General features: G+C 50.5%; 2 protein-coding genes across 3 annotated transcripts in view; one reads left to right on the top strand and one right to left on the bottom strand.

The window, feature by feature from the left end:
* The window catches only part of LOC144893293 (nucleolar complex protein 2 homolog), a 224,249-nt gene that overhangs the window by 125,483 nt on the left and 80,411 nt on the right, over positions 1-18,355 (bottom strand). The gene's annotated exons all lie outside the window — the stretch shown is intronic.
* Positions 1-18,355, top strand: part of LOC144893307 (uncharacterized) — a 45,346-nt gene that overhangs the window by 24,386 nt on the left and 2,605 nt on the right. The window lies entirely within an intron of this gene.

The raw sequence follows: 18,355 nt of genomic DNA, 5'->3' as shown, positions 1-18,355 counted from the left end.
TTTGCTTTCTTCTGAGAAACTGCACATACAATTCCGATGAAACTTGACTACAACGTTCCGATCATCACCCATGATGTACCAACGTTGGTTGCTGGCATTTTAAAAAATCAGCGTCTAAGGCGGTCTATGGTGGAGGGGAGGGCATGTTGTTTCTATGAAATTACATACACAATTTCAATGAAACGTCACCACAATCTTAATCACCCATGATGTACCAGTGCTTGTTCAAGGTGTAACAAAAATTGGGGCCTGAGGAGGTACGGGGTGGGGGCAGGGGGCTTACCCCCTAAATGTTTTTTTTGTTTGTTTTGTTTGAAGTCTTATGATTATGTCAGTATGATTCTACATGCTGCTCTGTCTTCTTGCAACCATTGAAATTTGTTTAAAATACCTTTAGTCGGTGTAGTACACTTTATTCTACAAGGTGAGCACCAGGGGTATTGCCCCAATTTGTTAAGCTTCACGCTCGATGGGATCATTCGGTTCTTACTTCATTATTCTTGATGATCCCTTTTGGTTCATGCTTCTGAGTTTTGTGGAACTGGGATATTGAGACTTTTGCAGATGTGCCGGTGGATTACTTAACACACTTTGTGCCTTTATGTGTACAGCTGTTCTGACATGAGTTTTTTACATCCCAATAGGAGGTGGCTCGCACTTTCTGTTTCTACCTTGCAGAATCTGCACTATCCGATTGATTCAGTCCCACTATTTTCTTAAAGCCATTGGTGTAGTATCCTTGGTCTTGGACATTTACAATTATTTGATTCTCCATCACAGTTGACCTCTTCTTTGCCATTCCAATGATCCTTCTATGTCTTTGCCCAGTCTATCCAACTCTTCTTACGGCGTAGCCCATCGGGCAGAGTCATCTCGAACAGTGTTTGTCCGTCCGTCTGCATGTATGTATGTATGGATGTACGTCCCCTCAAACGTATACCAATCAGAGGTGAAAATCTGGTCACATGACAGGGTGATGTGATTACGTCTGTCATTACGGCGGTGCTGCGGCTGACTCTCCACGCACCGCCATTTTGATTTATATGCCGTTCAGGCCGAACATATCGTCGAACCTGTCATATATCACAATCGCCATGCTCTGCCTTTTCGTTTTTCATTCAGTGTGAAACACAAACAAACCGATTGTTAAAATGATCATCAAGTATCGAAAGCATCGGCATTACGGCTCCTCCAACAATACGGTACGTATAAGCCTTAGGCGTTATGACTCACTTTCCGCTTTGGACAAATTAAACCCAGGTTTCTTAATACAGTGGTATAGTTTCAGTAGTATCGTTTTTGTAGTAATAATATTATTATGGTAAATATAACCACAACACTTTAATCCCAATGTCGTGAATGGAAGGTTGATTTAATTGAAGCGGTGTAAAAGTGGAAGTAAGGAATTAACCTTGATTTTTTTTTTTTTTTAATAATATAATTTTCGTAATAATAACGTAACTTTATTATGATAGTAAATCTAATCGTAACACTAATCCCTTTGTAGTGACTGCAACGTTACTGGAGGTTAAATATATATATCTTGAAGTGTGGTGCTGCGCACACAACGTGCTTGCCAAAGACGTAGGCCACAACGCATTTGATAAAACCAAGAGTCTTTATTCTGAAAGCTCGAACTGCAGCACTGGGCGGGCTCGAGCTTAGAGCCCACATATATGTGCCGAGGCCACGCCTCGTCCCCGGCCGATCGGTCGATAGGCGGGGCATGCATTCCAGTTCCCCGCCTGGACGTTCGCGCCACCTGCTGGTGCGCTGAATTCGTGTCCCTTGCTTGTGTCCGCCACAAGCGCCCCCCCAGAATTCCCACGCACCTGAAGGGTGAGTTTGCGGGGAAGCCGGATGACCCGGCCAAAACGCCCCCTGGTGATGGGTGCCGGTCTGGGGGGTGGCGGGACGGCGGGGCTGGGGGGTGCCGGGGGTCCGACCGCCGGGGGGTGGCCTCGACGCGAAGACAGAGCTGCTGGCGGGGGTGCTGGGGGTCCGACCGCCAGGGGGCGGCCTCGACGCGGAGGCAGAGCCGCTGGTGGGGGGTGGTCCGGATCGAGGTGGGCCGGCTTGAGGCGGTCCACGGAAATGCGATCCGGGGCACCGCCGATGTCGACCGTGAAAGATTTGTCCCCGGTCTCCAACACGCGGAAGGGCCCGTCGTACTGGGGCTGTGGCGGTGCCTGGTGGGCGTCGTGCCGGATGAACACGTACTTTGCCGTGCGAAGCTCCGGGGCGACGTGGGAAGGCGGGCAACCGTGGTGTGCCGTTGGCACCGGGGCGAACCTCCGGGCGGTCTCCTGAAGGGCGGAGCGCTGTTGTGCCGCGGACCAAGGAGCCGTGGAGTCGGGGATAAATTCACCCGGTACCCGCAGTGGTTGCCCGAAGACCAGCTCCGCCGAGGACGCGCGCAGGTCGTCCTTGGGCGCCGTCCTGAGGCCCAGCAGGACCCAGGGGAGTCTGTCGACCCAGCCGCAGACCCAGAGGCTGGCCCGGAGCGCGGCCTTCATGGAGCGATGAAAGCGCTCGCACAGGCCATTGGCCTGGGGGTGGGAGGCAGTGGTGCGGTGTAGTTTCACCCCGAGCCCTTGCGCCACCGCGCCCCAGAGCTCCGAGGTGAACTGGGGGCCGCGGTCGGACGAGATGTCCGAGGGGGCACCGAACCGGGCAACCTAAGTGGCGATAAGGGCTTGCGCCACCTCAGCCGCAGAAGTCGCCACCAATGGGATGGCCTCCGGCCACCGTGTGGTGCGGTCGACCATGGTGAGGAGGTGGGTGAACCCTCGCGAGGGGGGAAGAGGTCCCACCAAGTCGACGTGCACGTGGTCGAACCGCCGCTCGGGCACCGTAAACAGGGCCAACAGTGCCTGGGTGTGGCGGTGGACCTTTGCGCGCTGGCACGCGAGGCACGTCCTAGCCCAGTCGCGGACGTCCTTCCAGAGGCCATGCCAGACGAACTTTGCCCCGACGGGTTTCTGGGATGCCCTCGCGCCAGGGTGGGACAAGCCGTGGATGGCGTCGAACACCGGGCGCTGCCAGCCAGCGGGTACGATGGGGCGCGGCCGGCCGAGGGAGACGTCGCATAGGAGGGCCGTGCCCGTGGCGTCGAACGGCACCTTGGTGACGCTGAGGCCCGGGACGGCGGTCCGCAAGGCCTGGACGCCGGGGTCGGCGGTCTGGGCCTCCGCCATCCGGGCATAGTCGACCCCGAGGTGGACCGCGTGCACGACGGACCGGGAAAGGCAATCCGCCACCGGGTTGTCCTTACCCGCCACGTGACGGATGTCCGTCGTGTACTCGGACACGGCAGAGAGGTGGTGCTGCTGCCGTGCCGACCATGCCTCGGCGACCTTGGCCATCGCGAACACAAGGGGCTTGTGGTCAACGAAGGCCATGAACGGGCGGCCCTCCAGCAGATGGCGGAAGTGTCGGACCGGCAGGTGGAGTCCAAGAAACTCACGGTCGAAGGTGCTGTACCGGCGTTCGTGCGGGCGAAGCTGCCGGCTGAAAAACGCCAGCGGTTGCCAAGCACCACGCACCATTGCTCGTGCACCACGCCCACCGCGTAATCTGACGCGTCGGTGGTGAGGGCGATTGGTGCATCGGGCGCCGGGTGCGCCAGCATGGTGGCGTCGGCCAGAACTAGCTTTGCGCCCGTGAACGCCACGGCCATCGGCTCCGACCATGCGATGTCACCTTTGCCCGGCTTGCCCCAGAGGGCCTCGTGCAAGGGGCGGAGGAGCTGGGTGACGTGGGGCACGAAGCGGTGGTCAACGTTTACCATGCCCAGGAACTCCTGGAGCCCCTTGATCGTGCAGGGCCACGGGAAATCCCTGACCGCCTCCACCTTGGCCGGTAAAGGGACGGCCCCGTGTTCGGTGATGTGGTCCCCCAATAAGTCGATGGTGGTGACACTGAAACGGCACTTGGCAGGGTTGTTTATTAGGCCATGCTGGCCCAGGCGTTCGAACAGCGTGCGGAGGTGGAGGAGGTGGTCCTCCCGGGACACGGTCGCGACTAGGATGTCGTCCAGGTAGACGAACAGGAAAGGTAAGTCGCGCAAGACGCTATCCATAAGCCGCTGGAACGCCTGAGCCGCATTCTTCAACCCGAAGGGCATCCTTAGAAATTTGAAGAGGCCGAAAGGGGTGATGATGGCCGTCTTTGGGACGTCGTCCGGTTGGACGGGGCCCTGATGGTAGCCCCAGATGAGGTCCACCTTCGAAAACACGGTCGTGTTGGCCAACCGGGCGGAAATGACCTGAATGTGTGGGACCGGGTAGCGGTCGGGGGTGGTGGCATCGTTGAGCCGGCGGTAGTCCCCGCACGGCCGCCATCCCCCGCCGGGCTTCGGCACGATGTGCAGCGGGGAAGCCCACGCGCTGTTGGAGCGCCGCACGATCCCCAGCCGCTCCAGCGTGGCGAACTCCGCTTTCGCCACCGCGAGCTTTGTGGGCTCGAGTCGGCGTGCCCGGGCATAGACTGGCGGCCCGACCGTGGGGATGTGATGCTCCACCCCGTGTTTAACGGCCACCGCTGAGAAGGTGGGCCGTGTGAGGGCCGGGGAACTGGCGAGGAGGCGGGTAAAGTCGTCCGCTGCCGGAAGCGTGCAAACTAAACTCGCCGGGACGGAACCGTCCAGCAAGCCGCTTGGCAAGCCGCTCAGTGAGCCGCTCAACGAGCTGCTCAGCGAACAAGCGAGCGAGCTAAAGGTTTCGGCCTGGACGAGCTGTCTGCGCTTTACGTCGACCAACAACCCATGCGCACATAGGAAGTCCGCACCGAGCAATGCCATGGGCACGCTGGCGGTCACGAACGACTATTGAAAGCGCTGCCCTCCGAACCGCAGGGAGAGGCAGCGCTTCCTGAACGTGCGGATGGGTGTACCGTTGGCGGCAAGCAACGCAGGGCCCCGGCCCGCGGTTTGCTTGTCGGACGTGTAGGCTGGGATGACGCACACCTGCGCTCCTGTATCGCAGAGGAAACGGCGCCCGGACAAGGTGTCGTGATGAATAGGAGGCTGCCGGAATGGCCGATGCTCAGGGCCGCTACCGAGTGCCGGCCCAGTCGTTTCCCGACTTGTCAAACGAGCACGGCGGGCAACACTTCTTAGCCTTGTGGCCGAACCTGGCATGGAAATAGCACCAGGCTTGCGGCGGCGGCGGCGGCCACGGTTTTCTCGGCGGCGGTGGTGGTGGTGGTGGTTGTGGTGGGCAGGGCGCGGCAGTGGCCACGAGGGACGCAGTAGCATCTGCCTCTGGATCCACGACGGCCGCACCGTAACTCGAACACGTGTCGCAAGCCGCGAAGAACTTGTCGGACTCCACGGCCAGGGCGCGGGGTTCCCTTATTTTGGAACTGGCCAGCGCGAGGCGTACCTGTAGAGGTAGCTGGCGTAGGAAAAGCGCCCGGAATAAGAAATCCGGGGCTTGGTCACCCAGCAGCGACAGCATATAATCCATCCGCACGGATGGTCGTGTCGCCGAGTTCGGGAAGGTCCAGGAGGCGGTCGGCCCGCTCGATCTCCGTGAGGCCGAACGTGGCGATGAGATGTTTGAGCGCCCCGTACTTGTGGTCGACTGGCGGGTGCTGCAGGATGGACATGACTCGGGCGGCCGTGCCGGGCCCGAGGGCGGCGACCACGTAGTAGTAACAGGTCTCGTCCGCCGTTATGCCTCGAAGCTGAAATTGCGCTTCGGCCTGCACGAACCACACATCGGCCTGTGCTTCCCAAAACTCTGGGAGTTTTACCGCGACGGCGTTGTTGGCCATGGCGCGTTTGGTGGTCAGCAACGGCTGAACCAATCGGGGTCACCAGTGAAGTGTGGTGCTGCGCACACAAATTGCTTGCCAAAGAGGTAGGCCACAACGCGTTTGATAAAACCAAGAGTCTTTATTCTGAAAGCTCGAACTGCAGCACTGGGCGGGCTCGAGCTTAGAGCCCGCATATATGTGCCGAGGCCACGCCTCGTCCCCGGGCGTGGCCGATCGGTCGATAGGCGGGGCATGCATTACAGTTCCCCGCCTGGACGTTCGCGCCACCTGCTGGTGCGCTGAATTCGTGTCCTTGCTTGTGTCCGCCACAATCTCATATATATATTAAAGTGGCGGAAGTTTTGTGTCCGACCCTCATGCCACGTCATTTTGTATATGATGTCATTGTGGCGTAAACACCTGCTCACTTCGAGTTTGGCAGGGAAAGGTAATTCCTCTTTGGGGTATATAGATTAGTCGATCCATGGTCGGGTCTCAAGAACATTGGGTGTGTGTTCATTTGCCAAGTGTCTTGTGGAGAGATCGCCAAGTGGTTAAAGCATTCGAGCAAGCACTCCATACAAAACCCTTAAGGAATGGCTGGCTTGGCAAGCGCTAGCTAGCAGCTTGGTAAATGAGCACACCTCCAACCCTTGTGGGGTATATAGATTACAATAGATCCTCGCTTAGTTCTGGAAATAAAACTTACCTCACGCATGTCTGGATTCCTCCAAATTTCTTTGTTTAATGTTATAAACAGCATTAGTGACTGTTTAAAAAGCTAATCATGTATGTTTGTGGTTTATAATATTTTACAAGCCCGGCTACACCGCTGTTAGACTTTTGGTCTGTTTTTTATATCCTGCTATTTTATCCAGTTGTTGTCATTCTGTGCACTTGGTTGAATTCCATCAGGAATATCTCCATCTCAGGAGGCACATTTTCAGGATGCAAAGATTTTTTTTAGAACATTGTGGAAAGTGAGTCTGTTGATATCAAGTTTGTTTGTTTTGATACATAGTTTCTTGTTTTCCGCTTGTGGCCAGTTTATAATTCCGCAGCTGTATTGGAATACTGGTCGTGCTTGTTGGTTCGTGGCTTCGATTTGTTCATTGGTTTTACGTGTTCACTCCCGAAACTCCAATTATTGTGCTCCTCAGATTCTCGAGAGGGAATACGGCAGAAAGATTTGTTATTTTGAGTGTTCTAATAAACCATGGTAAAACCACACAAATGCAATTGCAGAGAACAAAACAAGCAATTGTATGAAGAACTCTCACATGCACAATAATAACACTCAAAGAAAGTACCATGAAAATATCACTTGCATCAAATTAACAATACCTTTGATGGTACCATCATGCCCCAATGCTCTCAAAGCAATAAACTCATGATACGCCAAACGAGTGTCATGTAACACTCCCAAAGTCCGTGCACAAATCCCCATGTGGGGTGAAGGTTGAAGTCGTGCAGAACGACAAGAACAGGCAGGTATCGGCACGGTAGCGGACGAGTAGTTACGAGGTGAGAGGTCGATATGGGAATTGAGATGATATTGAAACCAACGGCGCTTCACACGATGATGTCGATATGGGAATCCCCAAAGACAAAACACGATGCACCAGACAGACGGCTTCCTCGAGGGGAAATAGCGGATCAGCCTGTAATGGAAGCTCTTGCTTCCCCGCCAACAATAGCTCATGCTTGGTAATAAAACCTGAGAGGTGGGTTTAATTGCAATTGCAATATAGGATGATGTCGCAGGCAATCCCTTTCATGGGAAGCCTCAACTCATTCGCGACCAATATCAAAAAAGTCCGCTCGCAGTCTCGATGCGACTCAGGACTGTATCTCTCTCATGGCCGTCTCTTCCCTGCCTATCTCCTCCTCTCTCCTCTTCCGGTTTATTTGCTGCGTTTTCCTTTTTCCTTCACAAACATTTATTTTTACCTTTTACAAAAGTCATCTCCATTTCACACAAAAATCTTAACAATATTACCTGAAACTGAAAATCCTAACGGTATATAATAACAACAAGGGCAGAAGTGACGAATCCGTAACACTCCCCGCCTTCAAGGAAGAAAGTTTGAACCTGGTGAAAACTTTCTTTCCAAACAAAAGTATCTTCAACAACCAAAAGTAATGCTCACACCCATAAAACTACAAATCAAAACTGTGGCTGATCAAATCCTTTAAGAAACAAAAATTCCAAACAACGCACAGGAATCCTAAAGGTTAATTCACTCTGGATAAAGCATCGGCGACTACATTGTCTCTGCCCTTTACATGCCAAATTTCCAAGTTAAACTCTTGCAAAGACAAGCTCCTCGAGTTTAATTTCCTTCTGATACTCCATGTCCCGTTCCTTTAAGGCCCTTTCAGCTTTCCTTTCTTCTGCTCTTTTCTCCTCGGGTTCCTTTCCTGCTTTTCTTTCCTCTCATTCCTTTTCTGCTTTCAATTCCAACTCTTTTAATCTTTCCTGGCTCTGCAGTTACATCTCCCTTTTCCAGAGTTCCATATTTCCTTTTTCCTCTGGCAACCAATCTAATGCTACCTCTTCCCATTTTCTCTCTCGCACTAAATATTCTACCTCCAACGTCTGAATCTCTGCCTTCTTCATATTAACTCGGACCTCCAAGTGACAGTATTTAGCCAATGTCCTAAGTTCCGATCTTTTTAATGTGCCTCATTAGGGGACGTCACAAAATTTTCCACGTCAAACACTATTGTGACTATTAGTTAGCAAACATGTTAACCTGCACACAAAAATTGTCAAATTTGGCAATGTGAGGGAATGTCAAATTTGGGAATGTTAGGGAATGTCAAATATGGGGATGTTAGGGAATTCAATCCCAGATGAGAATGTTAGGGAATTCAATCCCGGACAAGCCCAAAATTTATTTTACGTGTTACCTCACCAAACTCTGGTTACGGTGCCCCTCAGAGTCTCGAGAGGGAACATGGCAGAAAGATTTGTTATTTTGAGTGTTCCAACAAAACCATGGTAAAACCACAAAAAATGCAATTGGAGAACAAAACAAGTAATTGTATTACGAAGTCTTACATACACAATAATAACACTCTTAAAGAAAGTACAACGAAAATATCACTTGCATCAAATGAACAATACATTTGATGGTACCATCACTCCCCAATGCTCTCAAAGCAATAAACTCACGATATGCCAAACGTGAGTGTAATGTAACACTCCCAAAGTCCGTGCACAAATCTCCATGTGGGGTGAATTAACAGGGGTAGAAAATATCAAGGTTTTGGATGGGGGAAGATAACAGATGGTGGTGAACAGCTATTTTAAAGACCTGGAGGGATGAGTGGGATTGAAGAGAGTGAGGGAGTTTGTTCCAGAGGCGGGAGAAATTGACGGGAATACCCACCTGGTCCCCAGGGCTGGTTTTACAATGGCTCCAATGGCACCTTGGCACCAAGCCCACAATCAGAAGGGGCCCATAATGACAGATACTTTTTTTTGAGTGTATACATTGCGATACGTTTAAATAAAGAATATGTTTAATATTTAATACTACTTTAAAAAAAACATGATTTAAATTGAAAAAAAACATACTACCATTTCCTGGTGAGTGACATCACCATACTGTTCATGGCGTACATTCCAGTTGGGATACATTCCAAACAGTTGATTGGCACATCCGAGCTTAGCTCTGACGTCACCAGACCTCTGGATCAAAGTTTGTCCAGTCTGTCTTCAAACTGCGACACGTGGCAGAGCTCCGTGATTAACATGGGCCAGAGTCTCACGTTGCTCACAGGCGAAGGGGGGAATTTGGGGACCGCTTAATTACTTGTGGGGGGGCGAACGGAGTGATTATATATCCACAGGATGCTAATGGCCAAATAGGGCTTGCTTCTTCAGAGGTACATGGTGCACGGAGAATGGAGATGGTTGTGGCTGCTCTTAGCGCAACCTTCCTCACGCTTCCAAGCTGTGGTGTGCAGCTGTGGTGTGCGTAGATGAGATAGGAGGAAGGTGGACAGTTCATGTGTGGTAGAAGCGACGTTATGGTTAGCTGGTTGTGGTGTTTTTGGGTCGTGGAGCAATGAACGGCATGTATCGTGTCTTAATGTCATGTAAACTTAAAGTGAAAATTATAATGAAAGCAAAATAAAGTGTAATGAAAAATATACTCAGAGGCAAAAGTTATTGTGACATGGAATTTTTTCATTGGTAATCTTGTGAATGAATTTTTGGATTTGAACCAGAGAAAGTGTGTTAAAATGGTCGAAGAAACGCAACCAAGCAGTTGTTGTTCGAATTGCACGAAGTTTGCAAGAAGCATGACATATTCGAGAAAATTGGCCAGCAATGTTCACTGCAAAAGGCCAGACAACCAGACGCTTATCATTTCCACTCAATGCAGTCTTAAGAAGTGCAGACGTCAGAAAAACACCTCTATTCATCGTTCTGGAACAAGTTCGACATGCCATGCCTCGGGGAAATGGTTCTTAATCAGAACAATGTGAATGTGTTACCCTGGATCCTGGATGTTACCCTGCAAGATCCCCTGATTTGTCACCCATTGAACACGTCTGGGATGAAATGGAGTGACGTTTACGACGTCATCCGAATCCTCCAACAACGCTGCAGGAACTCCGCCAAATCCTTCCTCGGATACGGAATGATCTTCTCCAGGACTTTCATCGACGTTTTGTGGCCTCAATGAGGCGAAGATGCCAGGCCTGCATCAATGCACAAGGTGGACATACTCGCTACTGACCGTGTGAACCCCCTCTTGTGTTGTGGCTCATTTGCACATGCCAGGTGCGCTGTTCTTATGGACTGTTGATCGTTACCATACCTTGAAACATTTGTCTTTCCATGTAATAACATTTCATTCGTGTCAGTAAAAATTTAACACTGATTCTGTTTGTTGTTTGTGTGTCACAATAACTTTTGCCTTTGAGTATATGTTTAAAAATATGTTGTCCTTTTCATGTATCTAAAGGGAAGATTTAGAGACGGGGAGGACGAGTGGCAGTTGGGATTTGGTGCGCGATTCATATGCCTTTTGGCTAACTACGGCGACTAATTCGCACACCACAGAGTTATTAAAGTAAAACGTGATGTGCATACATAACAATTACCCCATAGGAAATGGAGAGAAAAGGGGGGAAACCTCTCCATCACGTATCACATTCTAACCCACTCGACAAGGAAAAGAGACAATTCTGTTCTTGTATTATGGAAATAACTGGGCTACGAGACCTGTATGTTGAGTGTAATTACGTTTGGGGTTGTTTCACAGAACCGCAAAAATATTGTTGCGTTTGTGGGGTAGGGGATGAAATGCCATCGTGGATAGGTTTGTGTAGTTATTGGCATGGACCGTGGATGCATAGGAGACATTTTGATGTACGTAAGTGTTACGGACTAATGATTGTGGTTATGAGTATTGCTGTTGGTTCGAAGTATTCTAGATATTATGCTTCGTGACTTAAGGGAACGGGTTGTTGTGAGTAAAAGATTTAAAAGCGCTCCTGGTGCAACGTGAAAAAAAAATCCGGATCCAGACCGGAAGAGGTGGAGCGAAGAAAAGGGAGGTGGGAGGAGATTGAAAAGAGACGTGGTGGTGGAGGCTCCGGGCCGAGCGCTCGACGTACAGTGCGAGGGAACCTTGCGTCCTGAAAAGGGAGTTCGGTCGATAAGAAATATCGGCGGAGTGCGGGGAGCCGGTGTCGCCGGGTATTCTCAGCAAGGTTCCGGAGGATCCAGACCTTGAGAGCCCGGGTTGGAGCGAAAGCCGCCCGCCATTCTGGCCACGCGAGCACCCTGCAGGGAACAGGCTTTCGTCGTGTCGGCTGGGCATTATTCCCTGGTGGATTGCCGGGAACGGCCGTGCCAGAGAGGGGCACGTGCGAATTCTACGGAGGCTCGCGGGTTGAACCGCAACGTGTACATCGGAGCGAATCTTTGTGAGGTTCCTCTCCACCACTGTGTTGCTGGGGGCTGAGCACGTGACCTTAGGGTCGTCTCGCTCGTCGACGCCTCAATTCGAATCTTTGTGAGGTTCCTCTCCACCGCTGTGCTGCTGGGGGCTGAGCACGCGACTTCGGGGTCGTCTCGCTCGTCGACGCCTCAGTTGACCATCGGGCCTCGACTCCCCGATCGCGGGAGCGCAAAGACATTGGGACTTCGCCTTGGAGTGGAGCAGAGACATTGGGGGAGGTGCCGTGAGTGTGGGGTTGAGGGGCTTGATAAGGATATTATCGTAGGATTTGAAAGTGTGTGATTGCCCCATTGCTGTATGGCTTGCCCCATTGCGGTATGGCTCTTTGTGTGGGATTTATAATATATTATGGTTTGCTTATAACCGGGTGGGGTTGCATCATTTGACTCGACTGTTTCATTTGCTGGTTCCAGTGAGGGATAAAAACATCTTTCTGCCGGGGACCCTCTCGGGGTCTGGAGGTCCACCGAGACCAGGGGTAAGGCGGGGGGGGGATCCCGTAACAGTAAGCAGGGAAACTGTTAAGCTTAAGATTGTTTGCGTCTTTACACAGGGGGTGGAGCTTGTGGTAACTGGGTAGGGTTAAGATTAATCTCCCTAGTATGCGATTGTCCCCTGTGAGTTTCCCCATGTTCTTACAATTCTAACTAGCTGGCCATGCAAAAACCAACAATAACAATGAACGCTCCATTAAACCACAACAACTGGCATAATCTCCGACAGTACCCGAGCAGAGCGATCGACAAGTAAGCCCGTCCCACCAACCGGCTAAGGAAAAAGGCGCCGCAAAGTAAAGGCGGAGAATTGTTGGGCGGTGAAGAAGGCCGTCGGGCCCCACCCCCGAAGTGCATGATTGGTCAGGGTGACGTCATCGAGAGACTTTGAGAACGGAGGAAGAAGAATCGGTCTCTCTCTCTCTCTCTCTCTGGTGTTGGCTTTCTCGTTTCTCTCTCTCATTTCTCGTGCGCTTGGGGAGAACTGTTCGGAGCCCAGAGAACCTTGCAGCGTTGGAGCCAGGGGTGTTGCTTTACTTGGTGCTCTTTGAGGGAACCAAGTACCGTGTGTGCTGGCTGGCCTGGGATAGAGCGGGAGATGTTTGGCTGCATGCTGCACGGCTCGGTGTGCTGGGTGTGCTGGGTGATTGATCGGCGCCATTGTTCGGGCACTTCGACGCACAGTTCTCTCGTCCACCGACACCATCAAAGTGCTCGTCGAGACCATAGCTGAGTGCCGGCAAATAAAAAGGGGGGATTTTCTTTTGTTTTCTTTTATTTTTCCCCTCATCTGTTTTTGAGTCTGCGTGTGGAGGTACCCCGATTAAAATTATAGTTTTAGCTCGACATTATTTTTTATCGTGTTGCCTTCATTTTCATTTGTTGTGTTGTCGATTTTCCTTGTCTCGTTTCTGTGGGTTCAAGGAATAAACCCGTGTGGCTTTCGTCCGTGCAGGTAAGAGCTTTGGTCCCCTCACTCGTGTGCGACGGATCGCCCGCCAGTTTCGGCTGCGCGCCTTGAAATTTAAAACCGTTACGGCCATTCATCACCCTGCGATGTTAACTGTTCGGGCTGAGAGCACAATATACAAAGTACACACAGTAATTATAAACCATGCACATAAAACACGCAGCAATTATAAATCACGGGCGAAGTACACACAGTAATTATAAATCATCCACAGAGTACACACAGTAATTGTAAATCATGTACATAGTACACACATTTTTTTTTGTTCGCTTTGTTTTTTTTTGTATACAGGATCGAGGCTCATGAAAGAGCTAACATTTATCACACAAAAAAAATAATCAAACAGACACAAAACATATAATAAGCGTGGAGGTAGACAAGATGGGGAGAGAAGGGGAAGTATACAAACAACATTTGAGAGCAGGGGCATCGGGAGATGTGTGGGAGGAGGAGGGCTTGGGGGGAGGAGGCGTGGTAAGGGGGTGGGGGTGTGAAGTATAAAACAAGGACAACAAGGACTTCCAGGAAACGAGTTGGAATTTCAAAAAAGTGGATTTGGGGTGAAATTAGCGGGGGTAGAAAAGATCAAGGTTTTGGATAGGGGAAGATAAGAGATGGTGGTGAACAGCTGTTTTAAAGACCTGGAGGAAGGAGTGGGATTGAATAGAGTGAGGGAGTTTGTTCCAAAGGCGGGAGAAAAGAGGAATGAAGGAGTGAAGGTGAGCAGAGAGCCTAGATTTTGGCAGTTTAACCAGAAGAGGGTTGCAGGCGGATCTTGTGTGACCTAAAGGAATATTGGGGGGACAGAGCACAGAGAGCTGGGGGAGCAAGGCCGGAGAGGAGTCGGTGGAAGACAGAGACCACCAACCTGCCAGCGGTAAGTAAGTGAGATGCCCTCGGAGTTAGCTTCATCGCGAGAGATTCCAATGATTCTGAAAGTTTTGGTTTCAACAGCCTGAAGCTGAGCTAGGTGTGAGGCAGGAGCACCGGCCCAGAGGGGAGAACAGTACTCCATTGAGCTGCGGATGAAAGCCTTGTATGTGGTGAGGAGCTCAGGTGTGCCAAGCAAGGACTTCGCATGACGGAGGATGCCCAGTCCGCGACTGGCTTTGGAGGCCAGATTTAAAATGTGGTTTTCCCAGGAAAGATCATGGCAAATAGTGAGACCCAAAAGCTTGAGTGACAGAACTTCTTGGAGAGGATTGTTCAGAAAGTGGATGGGAGGGTTGTCCAGTCGGTCCTTTCGGAGAGACATCGTAAGAGTGAGAGATTTGTCAGGATTGAAAGACATGTTCCACTTGTTTGACCAGTATGTGATTTTGTCCAGGTCTGCAGAGAGTGAGGAGGCTGCAGACTGCCGATCTGAGGGACGAGGAATGGAGCGGCAGAGAGTGGAGTCATCAGCAAAGAGATAGAGAGGATATTCAAGAGAGCCAGAGAGATCATTGATGAAGATCAGAAAAAGCACAGGGCCCAGAACACTGCCTTGGGGAACTCCAGCCTGAACAGGAAGGGGAGATGAGAGAAACCCATTCAGGGCCACACGTTGACCTCGACTGGAGAGGAAGTCCGCAAGCCATGCGTGGAGATTTCCATGGATACCATAGGAGGACAGTTTGGTGAGCAGAGCTGGGCGCCAGACCGTATCGAAGGCACGTGATATGTCAAGGGAGACAGCTCTAATTTCCTGTTTGGCATTGAGGACCTCCATCCATTGTTGAGACAGCAGAAGCAGCATGTCCAGAATAGAGTGACCTGGTCTGAAACTAAATTGATGATTAGAGATCAAGCCATTGGAGAAGAGGAAAGATTTGATATCTGAAGCAATGATGGATTCCATGACTTTGCTGATAATTGGGAGAAGGCTGATTGGTCTGTCGTTGCAAGGATCTGTTTTTGCACCTTTTTTGTGTAAAGTGGTGATGTTGGCTGATTTCCAAGCTGATGGCAGATGACCTTGAGCAAAAGGGGGTGAAGAGAACAGAGAGAGGGAGTGAAAGAGCGGCAGAGCAGGATTTTAGGACCCGTGGGCTGATGCCGTCAGGTCAGTTGCAGAATCAGAGTCGAGGGCTGACAGAAACTTCTCCACCTTGTCAGGAGGAAAGGACACAAAGTCCAGGAGCAGCTCGGTATGACTGGGTAGGGTTGGGTGGATACAGAGAGGGATGGGTTTGGGACACAAGATTTTGAGGCAAACACAGAGTTGAGGCATTCAGCTTTTTCACGTGCGGAGTCAGCTGTGCAGCCGTTTGAGGTAAGGGAGGGGATGGAGGGGGAACAAACACCAGAAACGGATTTGATCAGACGCCACCAGGATTTGGAAGAGGGAGACACTTTTTGAGAGAGTTTGGTCTTGAGAGTGGAGAGATATTGTTTCCTGGCTTTCCTGAGGGTGGACACACACTTGTTTTGGGCTTTGTGAAAGGAAATTAGATTTCCTTCCGTTGGATTTGCTTTCCAGGAGACGAAGGCAAGTTGTTTCTGGGCAACTGCCTCACCACAAGATTACGTGAACCATGGATGGGAGGAAGGGTATGACAACTGAAGACGCGATGGGATAAATCTGTGCATGAGAGAGAGCAATTTACTTTGGAAGAATTCCCAGGATGAGTTGATGTCAGAGGCGGTGGAGATGGGAGACCAGTCCAGATGATTGATGGCTCCTTGAAGACCGTGCCAGTTGGCCTGAGTGAAATGCCAGACTCGTCGACGCTGAGGAGGCTCTCTGAGAATGGTCACAGAGATGTCTACTTTAACAAGCACATGATCAGATGAGCCGATTGGAGCAGAAGAAGAGCAGCAGACATTTGCAGGGAAGTTAGTCATAACCAAGTCCAGAAGAGAAGATACTCCGTTGACTGAGATCCGGGTTGGGAAATTGACAGATTGTGTCAGTACCAGTGAGTCGCAGAAGTCCTTTGCTGAGGTGCCATGGCTGGTGAGAGATGAACCCACACCCAGCCAGCTGGCATGATGACAGTTGAAGTCGCCACATATGAGGAAGAGAGAGTTTGGATGAGTTGATAGAAGTTGGTCCATGTTGTCCGACAGCGAAATGTAAATGGAGTCATCACTGTTTGGAGGACGGTACAGAATACATATGAACAAAAGGTGGGAGTGAAGGGGAAGCCGTAGCCAGAGGTACTCCTGGGGGTGAGGTGGAGAGAGGGCAGTGCAGGGCGAGTGAGGAAGAGTTTTTGATAAAGATGGCAACCCCACCTCCAGCACGAGGCTCAGGTCTATCATACCGGAGGAGGGAGTAACCCGGGAGAGATATTAAGAAATCAGAGACATCATGAAGGAGGAAAGTTTGTTAAGCAGATCACGTCTGGTTTGGCAGAAGCAACCTGTGTGGAGAGATCAGTCAAGTTTGAGCGAAGGCCCCGGATGTTTGAGGTCCATACCGTTAATGAAGAGGAAGGGGGAGCATTGGATACAGAACCGGGGGGGGGGGGGGAAGAGGGGTAGGGTAAGATGTGGAAGAGGAGGAAGAGGTAGAGAGCTGTTGAAAGTGTGTCAGAGATTTCAGAATAGCTTGGAGAAAGGGAAGGATGGAGCGGACAAAAGGTTTGATGGTGATTGGGTGAGGCACAGTGAGGTGTTATTTGAGGGGGGGGGGGGGGGAAGAGCGAGGAAGAAGGTTGGGGGAGATGGAGGTGAGAGTTGAATGGGGGAAGAAGCGGGGAGGATGCTTTGAGGAGGAGGGGTGAGAGGGGGGAAATGGAGAAAAAATGAGGGTGGGGAGATTGGAAGGGAAGGGGCTAGGGGGAGCTTATGAGGGGAGGGGTTAGGGGGAGTTTGGGAGGGAAGGGGAAAGGGGGGATTTGAAAGGGATGGGAGATGGGAGAGATTTTGAGAAGAGGGGTGAGGGGAGAGTTTAGGAGGAGAGGGGTGAGGAGTCTCGAAGGGGAGGGATGCGGGGGAATTTTGGAGGGAAGGGGCAAGGGGGAGATTTGAAAGGGATGGGTGAGTTTGGATTTTAGAAAGTGTTGCACGATTAATGGGAAACGAACATTTATTGCAAAATGAGTTTCTTGTCACCTTCGAGTCAGATATGTTTAAGGATGCTGGTGACTGGTGAGTTCAGGGAATTTAGGAAAGAGGAACTGGAAGAGATGGAATTTTTTTTGGGGGAATGAATATATTTGGTGAGCAAGTTGAAAGCAACCTTTTAAAGAAGAAGAAGAAAAAGGTGGTGTAATATACGACAGACTATAGCACTTCAGGGGAAAGTTTAAACATTTTTAAATTGAACAATGAAAACTATCTGGGGAAATGAGGGTGAAACACGTGGTCGAAGAACGAACGAACGAACGAATAAGAACAACGAAGGAAATGGTTTTTGTTTTTGTTTGAGTTAAGATTTTAACAAGGAAGTATGGGGTGAAAAGACTGGGAAAAGCTGAGAATGAAAGTAATTGGACCACAATCGACCGCTGAGAGAAATCAAAGCCTCAAGGTAGGAAACAAGGTACTCGGCTGCAAAAAACGCGGCACAAAATAACCGACGATTTTTTATACAGGTACAAAAGTAAATACTGTAATTGTAAATCATGTGCATAGTACACAGTAATTATAAATCAAGTACATAGTACACACAGTAAATATAAATCACGGACATAGTACATACATCACCTCCGCAAACTTCAAAGATTAATATTGTTATGAATTTGGTGGAGCAATATGTAGAGCAGAGTAGATCTGAGTAGGTAATATGCTTCGAGATGTCACGATAGGGAATCTACCTGTAATAAGTCATGTGTAGGTGTTTTGTCGGCTGAGATGTATGATTGTGAATCTACCGGGAGATTCGTGTGTTAAGTAGTGTAGGGAATAATGAGTAGAGCCCTTGTATGTCTCACCTGGTAGTCAAACCTTTGTCCATTATGGCACTGCAAACCACATAAACATTAGTTAGGACCTTTAGTACAACACTAAATGACGCCTCCCCCCCCCCACCCCTCCCGACATGACATGATTTGGGAAGAAATCAGGCGAGAACACTGCAACAATTGGCCGCCACCATTTGCACCTCCGAGAGGCCTACCCACCTCGCATAGCATGTGCTTTTAGACAAGGACCACGGAGTAGGGGACGAGTTGGAGTGACGCAGTGGGCGTGCACAGGGGTGAGTCGGTGGAGGCTCT

This window comes from Myxine glutinosa, chromosome 1, assembly GCF_964187855.1.
Source record: "Myxine glutinosa chromosome 1, kmMyxGlut1.1, whole genome shotgun sequence".
Classification (NCBI taxonomy): domain Eukaryota; kingdom Metazoa; phylum Chordata; class Myxini; order Myxiniformes; family Myxinidae; genus Myxine; species Myxine glutinosa.
The sequence above is the reverse complement of the archived record's forward strand: the minus strand, read 5'-3'. Positions and strand labels throughout refer to the sequence as shown.